The sequence below is a fragment of the Spermophilus citellus genome (genome assembly GCF_964194105.1).
Source record: "Spermophilus citellus genome assembly, chromosome: 8".
Taxonomy (NCBI): Eukaryota; Metazoa; Chordata; class Mammalia; order Rodentia; family Sciuridae; genus Spermophilus; species Spermophilus citellus.
The window spans coordinates 7,626,113-7,649,353 of record NC_138189.1 but is presented as its reverse complement, the minus strand read 5'-3'; the positions used below and the strand labels follow the sequence as shown (position 1 = coordinate 7,649,353).

At 38.2% G+C, this 23,241-nt stretch overlaps 1 pseudogene across 1 annotated transcript; it reads left to right on the top strand.

The window, feature by feature from the left end:
• The first annotated feature begins 7,554 nt into the window (after positions 1–7,554).
• On the top strand, positions 7,555–8,414 carry LOC308654835 (small ribosomal subunit protein uS2-like; annotated as a pseudogene). Its single transcript has one exon. The product of its transcript is annotated as a small ribosomal subunit protein uS2-like (transcript).
• The last annotated feature ends 14,827 nt before the right edge of the window (positions 8,415–23,241 follow it).

The following is a 23,241-nucleotide window of genomic DNA, read 5'->3' as shown; positions in this document are numbered from 1 at the left end:
GCATTTGTAATTAAATTAAAGTTTCTATTCAGGGAAAAGAACCCTTGTGCCTGTGTCTGCATGCTTTAAATTTGTTTGAACTCTTTTTCTAAACGTGAGTGAATATTGCCTTTCAATCTGTATGTTACATCTCAGAAACAGGAAATGGACCTTAGCTCAGTTTTCTGTGTTTATAAAGCTAAATGATGTTGATATAATTAGATTAAATTAGTGCTCTAGGATTATTTCTTTAACTAGAAAAATATGCAGATGCCAAATTTTCACATGGATGCTATCAACAAAAACAGCTTATCTTCTTTCGTGACATTTCAAAACTGTCTCAACACAATCTCTGTTCTAAAATAGGAATTTTTGTATCTCCCTGCATTTCCCCTTGTAGATCTGCTGTACATTTGAAAATTATTAATCTTTTAAGAGGGTGGGAGATTGAGGTTTAACTTGTAAAGTTGAGGTGTGTCAAGAAGAAATGTCAAGTAAAAGCACAATTACTTGCCTAATGAGTCATCATTTGTGCCCAGCAATGCGTGCAGTGATGGATGGCAGTGTTACACACTTACAATGTGGATTTCAGATAATGTTAGCACAACATAAAGCATTTGGACATAAATAACTCCAAGGATTTCCATAAGTCATCAAAAATAGATACAAAATTTGGTGAAATTAGGATTCAAAAATTCCTTAAATTAAAATTAAAAATTCCAAAGATTTCTACAAAATACACCTGCTAGAGAGTAGGCAAAAAATGATGAAAAAAAGAAATATCCCTGAGACCCAGGCATGGCAAGCGTTGTTCCAGAATTAATTTCAGTTATTAAACCAATTTGTTTTTTTCTCTAAATCCATAATGAATGTTGGGAAATCAATTATGTACCATTTTGAGAAAATAAAACTGGAGTATGAGAATCACATTTTTTTAAGGTTACTACCAAATTTCAGACAAAGTATGTATGATGTGGTCCTGCTCTCAAGAAAAATGACAAATTAGAAACACCTTTATTTTATATTCATAGGGAAACTATACACTGTATTATGTCTAACTGGGACATGTTTTTGTCTTATTATAACACAATACATGTATCTAAGTGAACCATTTCTAAGTGAAGCCAAATAGTAATCATTTATTGTCAAAATAATTTATTAAATGAATCTTTATCCCCACCCCCCAGTCACAGAGACTCTCCTTTCATGCCAAAGGACTCATAAGTAAGTCAGATGGCAGAAGAGTTAAATGAAAGTCTACCTTGCAGGACAACTGACCAAACAGAATTTTATTTCAAAGTAAAAGGATATGCCATACTTTGGACTATGTGTAATTTTAGAACATGAATCCTTAAATCTTATTTCTTCTGAGGGAGCCTGGAATTAACACATAGCTAATGCATTTCATTTTGGAAAGAGTTCCCTTTGATAATCTAGCTGATAACCATCCTCAATTTACTCAATTTTGCTACCTTGAACATCGCCTTCCCTAAAGTAGGGGTTTAGAACACCTGCTTTTCAAACTGATACAAAACTCACTGATTGTCTCAAAGTTCCTTTGCATCAATTCTCTTTCTGTGTATGCTCAACATAATTCAAAGGCATTAGAAGTGACAAATCAGTATGAATTAGTCCCCAGTGTCTAAAAGAGAATATCCCTAAGGATCTCTGAAATATTCATGGAGGAATGAAAGCATATAGACACAGGGATGCAACCAACGCTTTGCTCAGAGGTCTTTTAAAACCAACTGAATGTGCGCAAGTGAATTCATTGCTCAGACCGTGGCAAAGCTATTCCCTTTTGGAATGTTACACAGGCACTGAGCTGTGTGGTTTCTCCCTTCTCTTCTTCTTGCCTCCACATTTCACATTGTCCTTTGTGTGTATGTAAATAATTATATTTACTTATTCGTCAAAAAAATAAGAAAAGGAAATCAATGTATGTCCTATCTAGTCTTTTTAAGCTAAAAATGCAGTAAATTATACTTTATGAAGTACAAGAGGAGTCCTAGACTGACCCAAATTTTCTTTACTTGTGTTTTGTTTGTTTTTTCCATATATTCATATTTCTGCCCTTACTATGGGAAGTCAACTTTTGTATATAAGGGAATCATTAAAGAACAATTCGTCTGATGTGCCTGAACTTCACAAAATATCAGAAGACCAAGGAAAACAAATAATATTTATGATCAAACTCCACATCTATTTTTTAAAGTTTAACAATAATTCAGAGGCCAAAGTGCTCTGGTGACCTTAGCTGGTGTGCTCTGTCAAGTCAATACCTTAAGGCCCTTACTGTACCAGCAGTAAATTGAAATCATCAATCAAATGCAGAATGAGAAAGAATCACTGCTAATAAAGGCATTTTGAAGACTAATGAATATTCATCGCCCCTCTATGCCTGCTTCAGTTTCTATTATTCTGTGTTTCAATTCAACTCCATGTCTTTATTGTATCTCTAGAAAGAGTTAATGAAAACATACAAAGTTATGCATACTAATTAAAAACAGAAAAGCAAACACTTGACTTGATTATGTAGGTCTACAGAATACTCGCATATGGAATATTTTTGATGGACATGATATGGATAAAATGTATTTAATGTGTTTTTATTTAGATGTCTGTGATTTTTAAGAATGCATTAATTAATATTAAAACTTGTTGGGAGAGAGTCACAAAGTCTAGATATAAGCACAGATTTTGATAAGAACCATAGGCTTTTGATAAAGAAAATTAACTTCCCTGAATGTCACATTCCCTTTTTTAACTCACTTGTCTGTGCCCTAGGTTTTTCGGGAACAATTAAGAGTGTCCCCCAGAAAGAAGGCCAGTTCACTACTTGGAACACTTGGTACCCAGTCCCAAACAAGCTTAAATAGAAACCACCAAATATAAAATGGGATCCCCACAGGCCTGCACTCTTTCCTTTTCCCCCATGACTATGGAAGGACTGTCCTCTGCTTTACTTTCCCATTGGTGTGTGACACATTAGCAGACATTTAAGGGCTTGAACCAGTAACACAAATATGTAGTACCTCACAATGTGGCCTGCAGTTGAGACTTCTCAGCTGGATTCTTTGTTTCAGCTTCTTGCTAGTCTTTGCCAGTCAAGATGCTGGCCAGGGCTGTGTTCTCTTAGCCACTTTGTAGGCTGTTGGACAAGGACCATGCTCAGCAAATAGAGACTGACTTGGCTCCTTGCATGTGGCCCCTGTGATAGGCCCTCCACCTTAGGGCAGCTTACTTTCTCAAAGTCAACAATAATCTTTCCAAAGTGGATTTGGTGTCTCATTTCAGAACTTCGATATGATTGAATCAGGATAGGTCAAAATAACTTCTCTTTGGATGAAAACACTGTATACACACACACACACACACACACACACACACACACACACATACACACAAGTTTTGTAGCTTCATTTGTGTTTCCTATGTATTTAATTTTTCTATCTTATTTCATTATATAGTAATGCTAATACAATATTGAAGAAAATTATAATAGATTTTCAATATTTTTAAATTTTCTTTTGACTTTAGAAATAAAATACAATGTTTCTAAGTATCAACTTTTAGTGTATTTCCTTTAGAATTAAAAAAAATCTTAATTGAGTTCAGAAAAATATCTATTTATATTCACAATGCTGTGTGATTATTAAAATCACCAATGAATGTTGATTGTTTTAAGTATGCTATTTTCACCCATGAAGGATTTCTCTTTTAATATATTAATGTGGCATAATTACTTCACTTTCCAATTTTGAACCATGAATATGTTTCTAGAATAAATGTTACTTCATTTCTTATATATATAAGAATATTCACTATTTTCCATATATGTGAATGGGTTTTGCCCATGATTTTATTTTTATTGGATTATTCCATTCTCGTTTTAACATCTTAAATGTGTTGGAAATTTAATCAAGGAAGTAAATAATCTCAACAATGGGGCTGGGGATGTGGCTCAAGCGGTGGCGTGCTCGCCTGGCATGCGTGCGGCCCGGGTTCGATCCTCAGCACCACATACAAACAAAGATGTTGTGTCCGCCGAGAACTAAAAAATAAATATTAAAAATTCTCTCTCTCTCTCTCTCTCTCTCTCTCTCTTTAAAAAAAGAAAATATTAAAAAAAAATAATCTCAACAATGAAAAATATAAAACACTGATTAAATAAATTGAAGATGGCACAAAAACTGGAAAGACCACATCCTTAGTTTGTGTACTGGGAAAATTAACTTTGTTAAATGTTCATTCTACAGAAAGTGATTGGCAGATTGAACGTAAGGTCTATAGAAAGCTTCGATAGCAGGCTGAATCTAGCAGACAAAATAATCTGTGTACATGAAGACAGAACTTTTATTATTATCCAGTCACAGATTTTAAAAAAATAAGAAGAAGAAGAGGAAAGATAAAAAAAAAAAGAAACATCATGGAAATTATGGGACATAATTAAGGGACCTAATATTTTTATATAATAGGTGTTTCAGAAGGAAAAGACATAAAAAGCAACAGAAAACACATTCAGAAAGATAAGGGCTAAAAACTTCTCAAATCTGTCAGAAGATGCCAACAACAACAAAAAAAATACAAGTGTTCTATTCAATTTGATTCAAGGAGGAGTTCATCAGAGCACATAATAATCAAATGCTCAAAAATAAAGAAACAAAAAAATTGAAATGGTGACATAGAAAACACATTTCACATATAAAGGAGATGCAATAAGACTGTGGGCAGATTTCCTAATGGAAACTCAGCAGACAAAGAAAGAATGGAACGATATGCTCAGTGTGCTGAGGAGAAAAAAAAAAAGTACTCACCAAAATTACTTTGTCCAAAAGCTGCAATCAACATAAAAAAAGAAAACATAAATGGGAACGACTCACAGGATACCATTGTCAGGGAAAAAAAAAAAAAACTACAAAGGAAGATGGCAACAGAGAAAAAAAGAAACAAACTATATATACAAATCATATATATATATATATATATATATATATATGCTCTCTGTATACACACAAATTATGTAGACATATATAAAATAACAATAACAAATATCACAAATGACAATAGTAAACCTCAACATGTCAATAATTACTTTGAATGCAAATTGATTTGATTTTCCAACAAAAAGACATAGATTGATTAAGTAAGAAAAAGGTAAAGAAGGAAGGAGGAGAAGAAAGAGGAAAAGGAGAAGAAGATGAGAAGGAGTGGGAGAGGGAGGAGAGGGAGGAGGCAGGGGAGGAGGAGAGGGAGGAGGCAGAGGAGGGGGAGAGGCAGGAACAGGAGGAAGACGAGAAGAAGATACGTGCTGCCTACAAGACACGTGTCTCACTTTTAGGAACACATGGAGACTGAAAGTTAAGGAATGAAAAGGAATAGTCCATAAAAAATGAAATAAGTGAGAGAGAGAGCTTGCATAGCCATATTTGCATGAAACAAAATAGATTTTAGGTCAAATGCCATTAAAAAAGAGACAAAGTCATTACACAATGATGAAGAGATGAATTCATCCAAAAGACCTAACAATTTTAAACACATATGCATGCAACATGGGCGAACCTAAAAATATCAAGGAAATATTAAGGAATTTTGAAGCGAAACAAATTTGCACTACAATGACACCAGGGGACTGCAATACCCCAGTTTCAACAGTGAAAAAAACCTCCAGGCATAAAATTATTGAGGAAACATTGGACTTGATTCACACTTGCACATTTTTCTCAAGTGCACAGAGAAAACCCTCCAGAATAGATCATAGATCATATGTCAGGCCACAAAATGAGTCTAAGCATATTGAAGAGGATTCAAATCATAGTAACTCTCTCTTTTGTGTGTGTGTGTGTGTGCATGTGTGTTGCTGGGGATTGGACCCGGGGCCTTGTGCATGCTAGGCAAGTACTCTACCAACTGTGCTCTATCCCCAGCACTTAACTCCCTTTTCTCACCATAGCAGCAGGAAAGTAGAAATCGATTACAAGAGAAATCATAGAAAATCCACAAATACATGGAAAGTAGCATGCTGCTGAATAAAGAATTGGTCAAGGAACAAAAACAAAACACGATAGCAAGAAATGACTCCAAATAAATGACAGTGGAAAGACGCAAGTAAATACAAAGGTACTTTTTGGTCGTGGATTGAAAAAATATTGTAAAATGTACTCACTACCCAAAGTGAGGCAGAGAGAGACTCCATGCCGTCCCTACCAATATTTCAATGTCATTTTTCTCAGATATTGAGAAAAGCATCATGAAATCTGTATAGAACAAAGTTAAAAAAATGCAGATAACTAAGGAAATGTTGAGCAAACAGGACAAAGCTCAAAACACCCCACTGCCTGATTTCAAGCTGCAGTAATTTAAGAAGAATGTTTTTTAATAAAAACAACGACAACAGTAAATGGAGCAACTAGAGAGCTTCCAAACAAACCCACGCCTTTCGGAATGCCAATTTCCAACAGAGGTGCCAAGAGTACACAACATGAAGATAAGGGTCTGTCAACAAAAACTGGATACCCACATGCCAAAGAATGAAATTGGGCCCTTGTCTAACACCTTGCATGAAAATCAACTCAAAGTGTATTAAAAACATAAACATAAGGCCAGAAACTACAAAAATTCTTTAAAAAATACATGAAGAAATAATTAACACATTTGTCTGGTTAATAATTTGCAGGGAGAGTTGCCTCTATAAACAGGTAACAAAAGCAAAATTCGACAAATGTAATTAAAACAAGCTGAAACATTTTTGCACAGTAAGGGAAACAACAGGGTAAAAAGACAATTTACAGAACTATGGAAAAATACATGCAAGCCATACATCTGATGAGGGTTAATATACAAAGTATATAGGAACTCAAACAACTCAGTAGCAAGGGAATCAATCTTTTAAGATACGGGCAGATGATAATTTGTTACAATAGTAATATGAAACTGATATATTCATGAATCTATTCCAGATCTATAAGTGTGAAACAGTAAATTTGCAATGTCATTATAAGTCACAATTTTAGTATAATGAAATCATAACACAGCAATAAAAAGAAAAATACAATCTTTTTAAAAAGTAAAAAAAAAATTAGGCAGATGATCCAAGTAACTAGTTATCAAGAAACAACATATAAATGACCAACAGATACATGAAACAATGCTCAATGTCACTAATTATCAGAAAAACGCAAATCAAAACCACAATGAGATGCAACTTCTCAAGATATGTGAGCCCATAACTGTGATACACCATAGAGGGGGATGCAAATTAATCTAGTGTTCCTCACAAAGCTAAACATTGTGTCATCTTGATATCTAGCAATCCCACTTCTGGGTATATACCCAAAGGATGTGAGATCAATATATCAAAGGGATATCTGCACTCCCATATTTATTGTAGTAGCATTATTTACAATAATCAAGTTAGAGAATCAACCTTTGCTCATGAACCAATGAGTGAATAAAAGTAAAAAAAACACAGGTAACCAGGGTTGAGCAAAAGGGACAAAGCTCCAAAACATGGGTTTTCCCACACTGCCTTAGGGAGGGATCCATAATGCATTTTTCCCTATTCCCATCTTAAAGGGAAACTGTCGCAATGTCTGGAGCCCTTGATATCCTGCAAATGAAGGAGGAGGATGTCCTCAAATTCCTTGCAGCAGGAACCCACTTTGGTGGCACCAACCTTGATTTCCAGGTGGAACAATGTATCTACAAAAGCAAAAGTGATGGCCTCTACATCACAGATCTGAAGAGGAGATGGGAGAAGCTTCTGCTGGCAGCTCGTGCCATTGTTGCCATTGAAAACTCTGCTGATGTCCATGTCATATCCTCCAGGAATACTAGCCAGCGGGCTGTGCGAAGTTGCTGCTGCCCCAGAGCCACTCCTATTGCTGGCTGCTCCATTCCTGGAACCTTCACTAACCAGATCCTAGCAGCCTTCCCAGAGCCACATCTTCTGGTGATTCCTGATCCCAGGGGTGACCACCAGCCACTTACGGAAGCATCTCATGTCAACCTGCCTACCATTGCTCTGTGTGACACAGAATCTCCTCTGCACCATGTGGACATTGCCATTCCATGCAACAACCAGGGAGCTCATTCTGTGGGTCTGATGTGGCCTAGATGTTCTGCCTTTGTATGGCCCCATTTCCCATCATCACCCATGGGATGTCATACCTGCTCTCTTCTTCAATAGAGATCCTGAAGAAAACACTGTGACCATGAAGGAATTTCAGGGTAAATGGACTGCTCCAGCTCCTGAGCAGCTCACTGCTACTCAACCAGAGGTAGAAGACTGGTCTGAAGGCATGTGGGTGCCCTCTGTGCCTATCCAGCAGTTTCCTACTGAAGACTGGGGTGCCCAGACAGCTACTGAAGACTGGTCTGCAGCTCCCACTGCTCAGGCCACTGAGTGGATAGGAACAACCACTGAGTGGTCTTGAGCTGTTCTTCTTCAGACACTTTGGAAATAAGGTTACAAACATAAATACTCATTACTTAAAAGAGAGAGAGAGAGAGAGAAAGAGAAAGAAAGAAAGAAAGAAAGAAAGAAAGAAAGAAAGAAAGAAAGAAAGAAAGAAAGAAGAAAGAAAAGGTGATACCTGTAATAGAATATTATTCTGTAATTAAGAATGAGGGAAATTATATTTTCAACACACAAACAAAACTGGAAGACAACAGGGTAAGTAAGATAGTTCAGGTACAGAAGGCAGATATCGTTTTGCTACTTACATGTAGAACTTAAGGCACTCAAACACACAGAGGATGGAAGAGGAACAGCGGGTACCGAAGGCTGGGAGGTTGGCAGTGTGGAGATGTTGACCAGAAGGTACATCATTTAGTTAGGAGGAATAAATGGGAAGGTCTTAGGGTAGCAGAGATATTAGTAAGCTTGATCCCATCATTCCACAGCAGACACATGTAACAGAACATCACTTTGCATTCTACAAATGCATACAAGTATGATTTGTCAATGTTCAGTAAGAGCACAAATAAACATAAAGACCACAAAATATTCCTTTGTATATAGTGTTCATGATTATTTAAGTTTTTTTTAAATAAAACTGTTATAAAGCAGAGAAAACTACCATTATATATATATATATATATGTTTTTAAACTTTAAACTTAACAGACTCCACGAAGCCATAAAGAGGAGGTAGGATTTCGTCTTCCCTCCAGGCTCTCTTTTGATTAAGAGGAACGACTGTGGAGTCGGATATTTCATCCTTGTCTCCAGTTTATTGAACCTTAGATTCGGGCATATTACCTTACCACTGGGCTTCTTAGTGTTTTAATCTCCAAATGGGAAGAAAAGTAATTACTCCACACATTTATTATGAATATTAACTAATTTTATGTGCAATGCTTAGTGTACTTCATGGCCCACACACACTGTTGTTTGAACTGCAGCTGTCATTGTTATTTTATTCATAATTATAACCAAGAGAAAAAAGCCTGCAACTTCACAGTGTCTTGTTTTCATAACCCTTGTCTGGTCTATTCACTCAGGAAGTCCACAGAGGTAGCAAGGATCATTCCTTTTTTTGCATTTCACAGAAGAGCAGCCTGCTTGGCCCAGGAGAGGCGGTGTGTGTGAGACCCTCAGGTGAGCCACCTTGCAGCCAGACCTTGAATTGGCAACCTTGATGCAAGCTCAGCGTGTTTCCACTCCAGCCTCCTGTATTACAGTGCATTTCAGTAATTGTTCTTTTGCGTTAATAATCTAAAGGTACTTGGGGGGAAATGAGATGTGTAAGAGCATTTTAAAAAGCAATTGAAACACTGAAGCCAGGAGGGCAAGCGCCAAAGAACAATACGCCAATTCAGAGGCACAAAGGGGCAGGTCTAGTGACTTGCTCCTGGAGGCAGGCAAGGAAGGGCACGGAATGCAAGCACAAGAGGTCAAGCTGAAAATAATAATGCCTCTGAAGCTGATTCCTCATTATTATTGTTATTCAAACAAAGACCCACAGCTGTTGCTTGGACCTTTGGCCCAAGCTGCAAGATTCTTTAAATGTCTGTTGTGAATCTCACTAAAAGGGCTGTTTTTAAGCAACAGTTTTAAAGGAACAAGTGTAGGAAAAACTGAGAATAAATAGAGTTCAGATTTGTTCCTGATTTTGTTACCTTAATAACTTAATATCCTTTGTTCCTTACCTTTTCTCTAAAAGGTATTAAGATAATAGGAAACAAAAATTTGTTGCATATACAAAATGTCAGTATTGGCAATGGTGTTCCATTTTATCATGGCTCCCCATGCCCCCACCAGATTTGATAAAACAGAAGTAATAGGGAATGTATTGGAGTAAATTACATTATATACATGACATAATGTCACAATGATCCCCACTACAATGAATAATCATAACGCACTAATTAAAACATAAAAAATAAGAGCTGGTAGAATTAAGAGGATAGAGTTCGGAAAAAAAAAAAAAGCTGTTAGTTGTCATTTTTAACATTAGGCAATCTACCACGAACTTCAATGTAATTCTTTAAAAAACTTGGTGCATAACATTTCCCCCTTAAATAGGTTTAGAAAACTATATTCCACAGACGAAATCCAACCTGACACCTTTTAAATGAGTAAAGTTTTATGAGCTCCTACCACTTTCATTTATGTGTGTATGGTCTCTAGCTACTTTTGATTTATTAAAGTATGATCTTAGCTACTGGCTGAGTAGTTGCTATAGAGAAAAGCTCAGCAAAGCCTCACACATCCTCTATGTGTCTCTATCAAAAAATCACTGCCAAGCACTAGTTGAGGAAATTGAGATTTAGTGAGAGGAAATGCTGTCAATCAAACAGCTCTTGGCTCTTTCGAAGTAGGAAATGATCTCAGATTTTCTTAGTTCAACCTGGGATGAAACTCAAATAGACACTTCTCCAGCGCAAGCAAACTGCAATTCTCCTTAAGAGGTACTATATACACAAGTTTGAGAATGCAGCTTCATCCTAGAGAACCTGGAGCTGTAATGGGGTACACGTGCTTTTCAGCATCTGAAGATCTGATGAGGAGCAGAGCTCACACTGGTTTTGGTTTCTCTTATGCTACAGAGTGGCAGTTACATGGTAAATGCTGGCCATGTGTTCTGCAGGCTAGAAAGGCAATCTCTGTGTGTTCCAGCTATGATTTTCCGCGTTGGGTTGGGTCAAAGTTTTGTTTCTGGGCTACAAAATGTGTTCACTTTCAAAGGATTTCCTTTTGAATGGGATGCCTCTTTGAGGGCTTGTTTTGGTTTGGTTTTTAAATTTCCTATTGCCCTGCTCATGCAGAAGGGGTGCAGCAGAATTGCTGACTTGAGTCTCAGGCTGACAAAAAGGAAGAGGACTTTGTAAGCAAGAGGAAACTTCGGAAACATCTGGCACAAAAATGTGAATTTATCATCATGGGTGGGTCCCTTCAAAGGTTCCTGTTAAAATTTGCCTTGCAGCACAGATAACCTCCCACTGGTTTGGAGGTTTTATTTACTTATTTTGTGTGTATGTGTGTGTGTGTGTGTGTGTGTGTGAGAGAGAGAGAGAGAGAGAGAGAGAGAGAGAGAGAGAGAGTATATGTATGTTTTCTTGCCATCAGATCAGAAAGTCAAAAAAACATGAGACTATTAAGTCAACCTAACAATCGCACATAGTGGGAAAATCTTACAATTGTGTATCCAAATGATAAGGATTCCCACCATCTTGCCTTACAACCTGCTGACCGTGCTCTGCGAAAACAGCAGTCTTCTGCCTCCACCTGCCCACTGGGCTGTTGTGAAAGTCACCATAGGTAAAGCATGTGAACAGCATTTACAGCTTTAGAGAATATGTAAGATGAACCTTACAGGCATCACTAAGATGATGATGATACTGTTAATGGCAGACATGACTAATCCAGGGCATTTTTGAGACAATAAGAGGGCACTTTTTATACTTATTATGAGATAACCCTTTAAACCAAGTTTGTCCAAGAGAGCAAGACAGCACCATGACCACACTCTTTAAACATCCAAATTCACAGCAAGTTTACTTGCTGAGCACTGCCTGCCCGAGGCTGTAGAGGAAGGATTTCTGAACTTCCCAGTAACAGGTTTAATTCAGACAGCCATAACCTGAAAAGAGGGTACCATAGGAAGTCAAGTGGAGGGGATACCCACAAGCCCTCCTGCTGGTCATTTCTCACTGAAGGAGTCTATCTGGATCTAGTCAAGCCACTAGAAATCTATGGTCTCAAATTCAGCTGCCCTTGCCCACAATTGTCTCCCTCTTTTAAAAAGCTTCTTTCTTATTTATGAAGTTACACAAAAGTACTCTTTCCCGCTAATTGGCCCTTATTTTACCTGGCACAAAAATCTGTTACTCAAGTTATCTAGAACTCAGCAAATCTGCTTCCACAGGGCCCTGCCCACTTCCAGGGCCTCTGTCCAATGACTTATCATATTTGCATTAGCTGATCCCACACCCTGTATCTGGGTTTCCTGGTTCTAGCCCCTGCCCTTCCACTTCCCTTCAAGTCATCTCACTTAATAATTTACTGTCATTTTCTCCTCTGCATTTGCACAGGGTGGCATAACAAGTGCTTCTGTCACAGTGCTTGAACTTTCTACATTGCCACTGGATGTGTCCCCACAGTCATACACTAGAACATGACAATGACTTGAGATTAAAGTTTTGCATTTTGCAGCACTTGGAACCAAATACAGACTCAATAGCTCATTACTGAATAGTGTATAGGCACTGTCCATAAAAATCTAGTATATGTCCACCAAAATCTTAAGTTGCTTCAGATCCCCAGTAGATGCCTGAAGCTGCAGAGAGCAATGGAGAGTATCCTTATCATGTCTTCTCTTATACCCACATAACAATAATAAAATGCAATCTATAATTATGACTTATAAGTGACCTAAAATGAAAAATAAAACAAAATAATTATAACAATATACTATAATAAAGCTGCCAGCTTCATTATTCTTATACTTTGAAGTCCTACCAATTGCCAAAAAAAAAAAAAAAGAAAGAAAAAAGAAAAAACTGTCTTGAGAGTTCTTTTCCAAAAAGTTTTGTCATGATAAAAATCTGTGGGTATCTTTACATTTTCACCTTCTCAACTTATACATATGTGGATGATCTTGTCTGATTGCTTTTCTAGGACAATCTGAACTTTAAAAACCATGTTGCATTCTGTAACTCCAAAGCTGTGGGAGATCTTTAATATCTAGTTCTGTGGGTGGCAAACTCATTTATGTGATAACGCTCCAAAAAATCAGATGTCTCTGTAGAATTCTGTGATGTATAATTTGATCACATCTAATACTGTCATGTAAATAAGAAAGTTTTTACAATCAGAAAATGTTATTGTGATATCAGAACACAATCTGAAAGTCACACTGTAATGACAGAACCTAGGGAACTGGGACTGTTCAGCCAAGCTTTGACATCTGCTAACTTACACTCTGTACATTTGTTTTTTACTTTGTTGTTAATTGATAGGAGATAACATTATTATAAAGAAATTAGAGATAATCTCGTAACAGAAATTTCTTAAAACTAACTTAGCTTTCTTTATATATTTGTGAAAATATTTATATAGTTAATACCTTGCTTCTACAGACCACAGTGACATCATACATTTCATTGACCAGACCTGTATTTTAAAAGACAAAAGCATTTTTTAATATCATACTTATTTCATGATTACAATATACCAGGAAACAGAATTTAATCCTAGGCGAAACTTTGAGAAAGTCTTACTTAATTTTGTTTATATCTTCTACTTTGAAAGGACCAGAGATGCTACTTAAGGGCTTTGAGAAAATAAAGCACAGTAATATTGGACAGCCCCACAACGGGCTTTATGAGCCAACCACAGGGGTGAGCCCCAGGGACAGGATGAGTCTAGTCACTGGAACAGGCCAACATGCCCAGGCCTAAAGAGGAGATGGCAGGGGGATATTTACAATTCTGGAGGTGCATTTGAATTCTAGCTCTTGCGTGCACATATGAGTCATATTTGGCAAGTCAATTTTCTGCTGCAGGTAAGTGTATTATTCTTGCTTAAATAATAATAACTATATATACACACACTTATACGATCACCTTTCTGAATTTTTAAAAATCAAATATATTAAAATTGATTTGCATGCAAAAAAACGTTGATAACTACTTAATTGACTCCAAAAATAAATAAATAATATGTGAATAAATAAATAAAGCCATAAGGTGATAAGGTATATGATTTATCGATTTATCGCATTTTATTTGTGACAATATTTTATTCATAAAAGTTCTGTAAAAAAATAAATAAAAGGCCAATGCTTATAAGTGTAATAAATCAGTGAAGACATCAGACCTTTAGGATTACAAGCCAGACCAGACCTCAGCAATAAGTCTCCAGATACACTCTTTTGACACGGAAAAGCCACCAGCAGCCCTATTGTTTATATCGGAACCACATTTAATGTATGCGCACTATGAACTACAGACTATTTTGTTGAGGAGTCTGGAAATTATTTTATTTGAAATTAGATTAATGTGGCTACCACATTATTCCCAAGGCCTTGCTCTTATGTGCTGTTCAAATCAGAAAACCATCTAACTGAGTCTGCTTACACAACACACCAACGTGTCCACAGCTCCCTGTCATCATCTTACAGTGTTATCTGCACAGCTCCTCCTTACATTTTCACATTTCTCATTGGATGTATGTCCTCCAACAAATATAGGAGTGTAAATGGGAAGGAGAGAAATAACCACTATTCTTATCTAATTATGAGGCGCTTTGTTTTGTTTTACTTCCTCAAGTTTAACGATAACCAATGCTCATAGGAAGGAGATATTATATTCCCGAACTAGCATTCAGAAGAATCTGTTGTCATGCAGTGATGACCATGGGCTATGGTAGCACAAGGCTTGGGGTCACAGCCTGGCTCTGATTTGCTCTGCTTAAGAGATTTGATTTCTATAAAATGCTCTTCTATTATGGCTAACACTAAATTTATTTTATGTAAGATTTGAAAGTGTTCCATGAGCCATCAAGCACTATGCAAACATTATTATGACTTTTGATTGTTTCTGTAGGGAAAATAGCACTGGAGGTTAAAACTCAGAGTTTTAGTTACTTTAAGATTTTTAAATAATAACATGAACCATGGAAAGCTTAAACCCTAAGATAAAGAATCATAGAAATGAAGGAGGGTTTAGATGTATGTTTGTATACATGTGTGTATTTATGTATAAAGTATAAATATATATATAATTTAGAGAAAACAATGTAGTCATTAATATTAGCCACAATTACAAATAAAATGAAGGTTTGTGCTATAAAGTATACATCAACACAGCATGTAGTTAAATAAAACCATAGCTAAATAATATGTAAAGAGTATTTTGTTAAAAAGCACACATACACTCAGAGGAAAATACTATTCAAAACAGAGTGCATGAAGATGTTAATGTGTTCTGATAAGGGAAATTTTTTCCCAAACCTAGGTATAGATTAAGTACCACCAAGACAGGGTTTTCTTAGGTGTAGATCCCTGAGGTCTGGCCAGTCTCAGAGAGCCCCATAATCTTCAGGAAATTTACGAGTAATGAACCAGATTCTAGGTTGACATATTTCTACATCAGTCTATTCTCCTTTCTTGCACAGTGTAGATAAGTTTGTTTTCAAAACTCCCCAAAGGCCCGGTAGCCTGTCCACGGTCCCACATAGAATGTGACTCTCCCCCTGCAGTGACAGCTACCCACAGTGGAAGATGATGTTCAGCATTCTTGCTACGTGACTGGTCCACATACTCTTTCACTTATCTTGTTTTACCATCAAGTTCTAGTTAGGTCTCACAGTAAATTTAAAAAGAAAACACTCTTCCTCATTTTCAAATGCTTTGGAGGGGAAATCCCACACTTGTTGAGAACCATGGAGCTTTTGAGATGGTTAGTGCTGAAGTCATGCTCTGAAGAAGCCTTTTCTCTTCTCTGAACTCAGGCTATAACCCTAGACCTAAAAGAGAGAATAATTTTCAGTGGTCCAAAGGTAAAAGGCTATGTGGTAGACATCTGACCTTTTTTTTGGCAATTGGGCACCTGAAGCAAAATTATACAGACCCAATCCTTTATGTCCTAAGAGGTAAAATAAGCCCATGCTTACCTCTGTGTGCTGGTGCTAAGGCGGAGCCACAGTGCAGGTTTGCATGAACTGGAACCCTATCCCTGGGTGGAATACACACATTTAAAGTACAATGATCTGGATTATGACCCTGCCTTTCACTATTTTCTAGTGTCTTTGATGTATAGTTCATGACCTTTAATTTGTGTACTGCGTTATTTTTAAAATACTCTCCTTAAATCTATAATTATCCAGATATCTATCTAGATATTTTTTCTAAAGATTTTATGTTTTCTACAAGTTTTCTGAATTGATGAAACTATTTCCTGAATCTATTGACGTAAATTTATTGTGCTTATTCTTTAATGGACTGAGAAGGGGAATTAGTTTAAAGGGTTTTCTAATATTAAATTGGACAACATTATTGATATACAAGCAAATCAGTCCTTATTTTGTTCCTGTGCCATGGGATTCATTTTCTAATGTTGCATAAAATTTTTACAACTATGCTCATAAGAATGCTAGATAATTTCCACTTATTATCTTTTTAAGGTGAATTTTATTGTTGAATTATAATTATACAAAACAGTGACTTTCCTGTGACAAACAATATGGTCTATATTCTTCTCCCCTTTCCTTTCTCTCTTCCCTCCCAGAGATCTACTTCCTTTGCCGAATTAGTTTTTCTTTTATTTCCATGAGGTCTGTCCATTTGTTTCCTCTGTAGCTTCTACTTATGAAAGAAAATATATGAACTTTCACTCTGAGTCTGGCTTATTTCTCTTGACAAAATGCTTTCAAGTTTCAACCATTTTCCTGAAAATAACATAATTTTATTCTCCTTTATGATTGAATAAAATCCAGCATGAACACACACACACACACACACACACACACACATCATTTTCTTTATCTCCTCATCTAGCACCTAGGCTGAGTTCACAACATGGCTTTGTGAAAGGCACTGCTATAAACACAGGAGGTTGTGCATCATTCTAGTAAAGTCTTTGCAGGGTGGATAGTAAGATCACCTCCACCTCATGATATAAATGCAGGTGTATTATGTGTATGCCAGTTTTCTGTAGCACTTTATATAAATTTGGAATTGAATCTAATTTTGACCACTTTATGAAAATGAATGTAAGATCTTTTGAGCAAGTTGTCATTTTCCTGTGTGGATAGCTGGTTCTCTTTTGAGAATCATTGTATCCTTGCTATAATAGTCTTATATTTAAACAAAAAAAAAGGCACTAATTGTAGCATTCTTGTTCTACAACCTCTCCTACCTCTATTTTCTATTCTACTACATGTCTTGACAGTCTTTTCTCTGTATGTCCCTTCCAGAGATATCCCTTTTATGTAACTGTCTAGACTGATCTTGCCCCAATTCACTGTATTAGACATCTCAAGGGCCCAAAAGAATGGAGCTCATCAGGGTTCAGGAAGTGGCTCTTCAATATTTGCAAGGAACTGAATTCTCCCATCTTACTAAAAACGCCATTGTTAAGTTCCTGAGTGTCCAACATTCAAAGGAATGAACTCTCTTTCCTACAGAATTCAACATGCAAGCCTACAAAGAGCCCTTCCTATATCCAGGGTCAGAGCCAAGCTCAGAGCCAAGCTCAGGAATGAGCAAAACAAATGTTAAGAAGGCCTTCCCTAGGCCACCATCATTTGGGAGATAGAAATTCCTAAGCAAATAGAATAATAAGATAAATGTAGAGGTAAGAACCAAAGAACCCAGAGGAGGAAATATCTAAATACCTGGGAGTGACAAGTGGTCATGGAAGAGTCATTTTGTTTCTGTAGATTGTGCATGACCACCTGTTTACCCAGGACTGCTGAGAGCCATTGCCAAGTAGGAATGATGCATGGCAATTTCTTTGTCAGCCTACTCCATGTTGCTTAGAGGAAGGACTCTCCATTGTGGAAATGGGCTTGCCTTTGGACCCAGGTCATTTGCAGTGACATTGCATGTATGCTTGAGTAAGGTGACCTTGCTCAAGGACCAGGGCGGATCCGGGTTTAGGGCGGATCAGGTTTTAGGGAGTATCCTGCTCCTTGGGTTTAGGGCGGTTCCAGGTTTAAGGTGTACCCTGCTGGGAATAGGGCGTATCCTGCTGCCTCAGGCACGCCCGCTCCTTGAGTTCCCCTTGAGTTCTTGCGGGATTCAGAGAGTATTTGGGATTCAGAACGTGGATTTCCCCAGAAGGTGTGTAGAGTGCCAGTGTGAGTTCAGGAATAAAGAATTACTGTTTGAATCTACAAGGTGTGAGTGGCTCGTGATTTTGTGCCCAGCCAGACTGCGGCACAGGACTATCCTACTTTTAGCACTATAAGATTACAAACTGGGAAAATCCTTGGTCATTGAAATATGATGACCTGCTAACCCTATCTAGACCCCATTAGATGCATAATGCTATTTTCCTCACAGAGTGAAGCTTAGAACTTTATCTATAATCAGTTGGCTTATGATCTGAATAGCTATGAGCAGGAGGTTTTCACCAGGCATCAGAAGAAGAATGGCATGGCACTTGAGAGAAAAAGTTGGGCTAGGGCAGTAAGCTTGGTTGCCAAGAGACCAAAGAAGACACCTAAAGAAGGTACAAGGGGTGAGGCATATTTAGAAATGCTTACAGAGGAGATCCAGTGGCTATGGGATGGTCAGATGCTTCACCAAAAGATCCACTCTCAATGAACCGGAAAGGTGCTTCACCAGAAAGTCCAGTTGTGCTAGGCTGGGCAGGTACACCTCTATTCTACACAATGCCTCCCATGCCTCACCAAAACATAGCACCTTTAGCCCTCAAGATGCCAGTGATAGCCACCTGGAATAGTACTTCCCTCACCAAAGGGCTCTGGCCCACTGCAGGGAGAAGGGTTAGGCCTCAGAACCATTGACAATCATTAATGCTCTTAATTTGTTTTGTTCCTTGGATGAGCCATATCTTAAGGAGCAGTTGTCCTGGACTGCATGCAAGAAAGCAGCTTTCTATAGTCACCACTGACTTACCCTAATTCCAGAATACAGTGCTCATTAAGGCAACCTGTATCTGAACATTCCTGAACAGACTCATTCTTCCCTTAAGGTGGCTTGTCATTTAGGAATGGAAAGGGGCCTTCCAGAACACGGTGTTTTGTTGCCTTCCTCCTCTTCAAAAACAGTGCAATCCATGCAGAATCAGCAGAGAGGACGGCTGTGGTCTGGGATTGCCAGTCCTGTGTGATGGAAGGTAGAGGGAGTACATGGAAAGGGTAGCAGATGCGATGGAAGACAAAGACAAATGCCAGAGGTGAAAGCTGATTGACGACTGTGGGCTTCATCTTTTTCTATGGTGAATAGGAGGCAGATATGAGGGAGGCTTTAGCAGAGTCAGCTCCAAAATAGCATGCATACAATAGTGAAGAATACACATTCCTTTACATCCTTGGACATAGGAGGATCTTTGTATGCCCAGGCATTTTACTGCTTTTTTTGAAGAACTGTGTGTGTAAGGGTCCGGCGAAGCGTCGGAGAAGGAGAGACCACACGAGACAAACTTCATGCAATTGCAAGGGGGATTTTATTAGGGGGATCCGTTCCAGCGCGCTGGGACTCTGAGCTCACTCAAGAAGGGAGAGCAGCCCAGAGCCCAGAGCAGAGGTCAAGCAGAGCTTAAGTACACTTTTTGGAGAGGGTGGGGGGCTTTACATACATCAGAACAAATCATCATGAGGCGCGGGGAAATTGAACAACAATTCTGATACATGATTAGTCCATTCATTGGCGGGAACAGTTTGGGCAGGGGTGATTGGTCACTGCTAAGTGGGGTACACATTCAAACTGATTGGTTCTGGGGCCTGGATGCCTACGTGCCATGCTACCTGGAGCCCTTAGCTATTAAACAACCAGGGAATCAATGGAGATATTTACTGAGCAGCTCCTGCATTGTCCTAACAACTTACAGGTTCCGGGGATAGCAGAGGAATTGTAACAATAGGCTTTTACCTTTTAGCCCAGACCTTGCAATCTAGAAGCTTTACAATGCCCTAGTCTTTTACACTTTAACTCAGACTTTTGCAGCTTAGAATCAGCTTAGAAATTTTACCCTTACATGTGCATCTTCTTTTATCACCATGCAATGGCGTGTAGCAGGAGAATTTCAGGTTGGAATTAAAACCCCCTACATTCCCATCAGATTCTGCTACAGATTCACCATGTGACCTCAGGCAAGTATCTAAAATTCTCCAGCGTTGGGGAATCAAAAAGGGACTTTGGAAATTCTAAAAGGGAGATGGTAGTATCTAATGCTGTTGTTTTATAAGGAACTGGGGAGAAAGGCTCTGGAAGAAGTCAGGCAACAAACAATCTAGGTTTTGAATTGTACTTGGAATGATGGGATAGCTAGTAAAATAAAAGGAACTTGCTGAAAAGGAAAGGAAGAATGGCACTCGGCAGTTTAAATTATCCCAAAATTATCTGTGCAACTTCAGGGAGGCTATGCAACAGGCCTTGCTCTTGAGATGACTCCACCTGAGCACAGCTGGACACAGTGTTAACTGTAGATAAATGGCATGTGAAATGGATCAACTTATGATCTTAGTGCAAAGGAGAGCTACGTTTTGTCTGATATTGGAGTTGGGATAATTTAGGAGAGTCAAAAACCCATGAGACTGATATAATGTCTTTAATTAAACAGTATCTATGAAAACCTTTCTCAGTAAATACCAACAAGGAAGCCCCCAGCTCCCTGTATGGGCCTTAATCTCCTGTGGAGAGCAGTGATTTGAGTCTTTCTAACTCTTACGTGGCTGCCTTTGTGTTGGGAACTTCCTGAGCCAAGGTGCAGGTCAAGATGGCCCACTTGCTATGGTGACACCGGCCTGAGAAAACTCTGGGCAAAGGCTCAGTTATATGAGTTGGGACCTTGATCTCAAGCACCAACTCCCTGGAATAGAGAATTCTGAACATAACAACATAATCCTGGGACTGGAGTTGTGGCTCAGTGGTAGAGTGCTCACCTAGCATGTGCGAGGTGCTGGGTTTGATCCTTAGCACCACAGAAAAATAAGTAAATAAAATAAAGGTATTAAAAAAATAACCCTAATGTCTCACCAGTCTGGCGTCCTTCAGACAGATTCCCTGATTTGCTAAAACTTTAGCACAAATAACCCTTTGATAAAACCTATATAATAAATGTGCTGAGCTAGCTCAGGGTCACTGCTTCTCCACCAGAGAACAGTGTCTCACCTCTGTCCACCTATTTTTCTCTATGTGTATCTATTTGTCTTTTCTTCACCCCCCATCACCCCTCCTCTGTTGTTTTCCTGAATTAATGGCCTCAGCTCAGAGAGAGATGAGAGGGTTGCAGCAATCTCTTTGGCCACTAGCACCACAAATGCTGTTGTTTCTATTTACTTTGTGATACCAACTAGTTGGCCCATGGGATTGCTATAATTTACATACTGAATGACCTCTAAAGGCCCATGTGTTAAAGACTTGGTCTCCAGGATGGTGCTAAAGGAGGTGGTGGATATTTTAGTAGAAGGGTCCTACTGGGATGTCGTATGTCATGGGAATAAGATATTGAAGGAAATTGCAGGGTTTCTGGTCTTCTTATTTCTCTCTGGCTTTGGTTCCTGGTTTGAGAAGTAAGCAGTTTGCTTTACTACATACTTGCTCCATGAAGTGCTGCTTCAGTAGAGATCCAAAGCACTGAACTCCCAATCTGGCCCTGGAACCTACAAAATTCTGAGCCAAAATAAACCTTTTTTCTTCATAAGTTAATGATCTCATTTATTTCATTATAGTGATGGAAAGCAGACTAATGCAGAAGCTTCAAGTGCCACTATCATCTAAAAATCTCCAAATATTACAATAACCTTGCATTTTGTCTGTTCCCAAGATATTTTCTCTCAGCACAGAAAGTGGGGCAAGGATCCTGGCCTGTTTATGGAGAAATTCTGGGTTGCCTGGATTTGTCTATCACTTTACTAGGTTGAACTCAGAAATCATTTTGTTGGTTGCAATATACTGAATATCTTTGTCCCTTCAAAATTCATATTTTGAAAATCTCACCCTAATGTGATAGTACTCAGAGTAGGCATCTTTGGGAGATAAGTAGGCCATAAGATTAAAGCCCTGATAGGTGGGGCTAGTGCCATCTACAAGGAGGCCCAGGAGCCAGCCAGCTCTCTTTCCTTCCTTTTAGGTGACTATAGAATTAGAAGATAGCCATCCGAATTTTGTAGGAGGGCCCTAATGAGAATCCAAATATGCTGGTATCCTAATGTGGACTTCCAGCCCCTATAACCTTTATAAATAAGTTACTCTTGCTTATAAACCACCCCATCTATGGTACTTTGTCATAGCAGCCCCAACTTGAAAAGACATCTGCAGGCACAGCTCACTTAGAATAGGATGAACTCAGAGTGTGCTTACATAGATCACAGATGTCACGGCAGCTTAAAAGCCTAAAGTCTCACTCAGGTTTCAGTCTCAGGTCTTCCTCTAGCAGGTGGCCTAACCTTGGGCTGCTTCTTTATACACTCTGATTTTGAGTCCTGGTTTTCTATCTGGAAATGGAGCAAGGTAACTCAACTTCCCCACCCCATGACTTATAAATAAAGGAATTATAATACATGTGCTTTGTAAACTACAATTGCAACCAGGGATATGAGGCTAAAAAATAATTAGTAAAGTGCCAGAATTGAGTCAGAGATTGAAGTTTGATCTTCTACTTACATATTGGGCAATACTGGACCAGTATCTACAGATAGTATCAATATCATGCAGTAGTTCAAAGTCTGACTCAGGACCCAAGTACCTGGTTCCAAACCTATACAATTCCCAGTGACGTGAGCAGTTCTTGGGAAGGTTGTACTCATCTGTATTTTAGGTTATTCAAATGGTAAATGTTGGTGATGTTGTCAGTAAGAATATTGACATAATAGCATGATTGATATCAATAGAGTCTAGGAAATATGGTGGGTATGGGAGTTAACTGAGCTAAATATCCATGACACACTTCAATCAGAGCCGAGCACACTGAAGTCTCTCCTTTTGTATTAGTAATTATATTTATTTCAGTTACCTTTTCTGAAATGAAAAGGATTAGGTACCTGTGCCTACAGCATAAAATAATGAATTTCAAAATACTTTGTTAACTTCAAAAGACAGTTCAAATTTCACTAGTACACATGAAT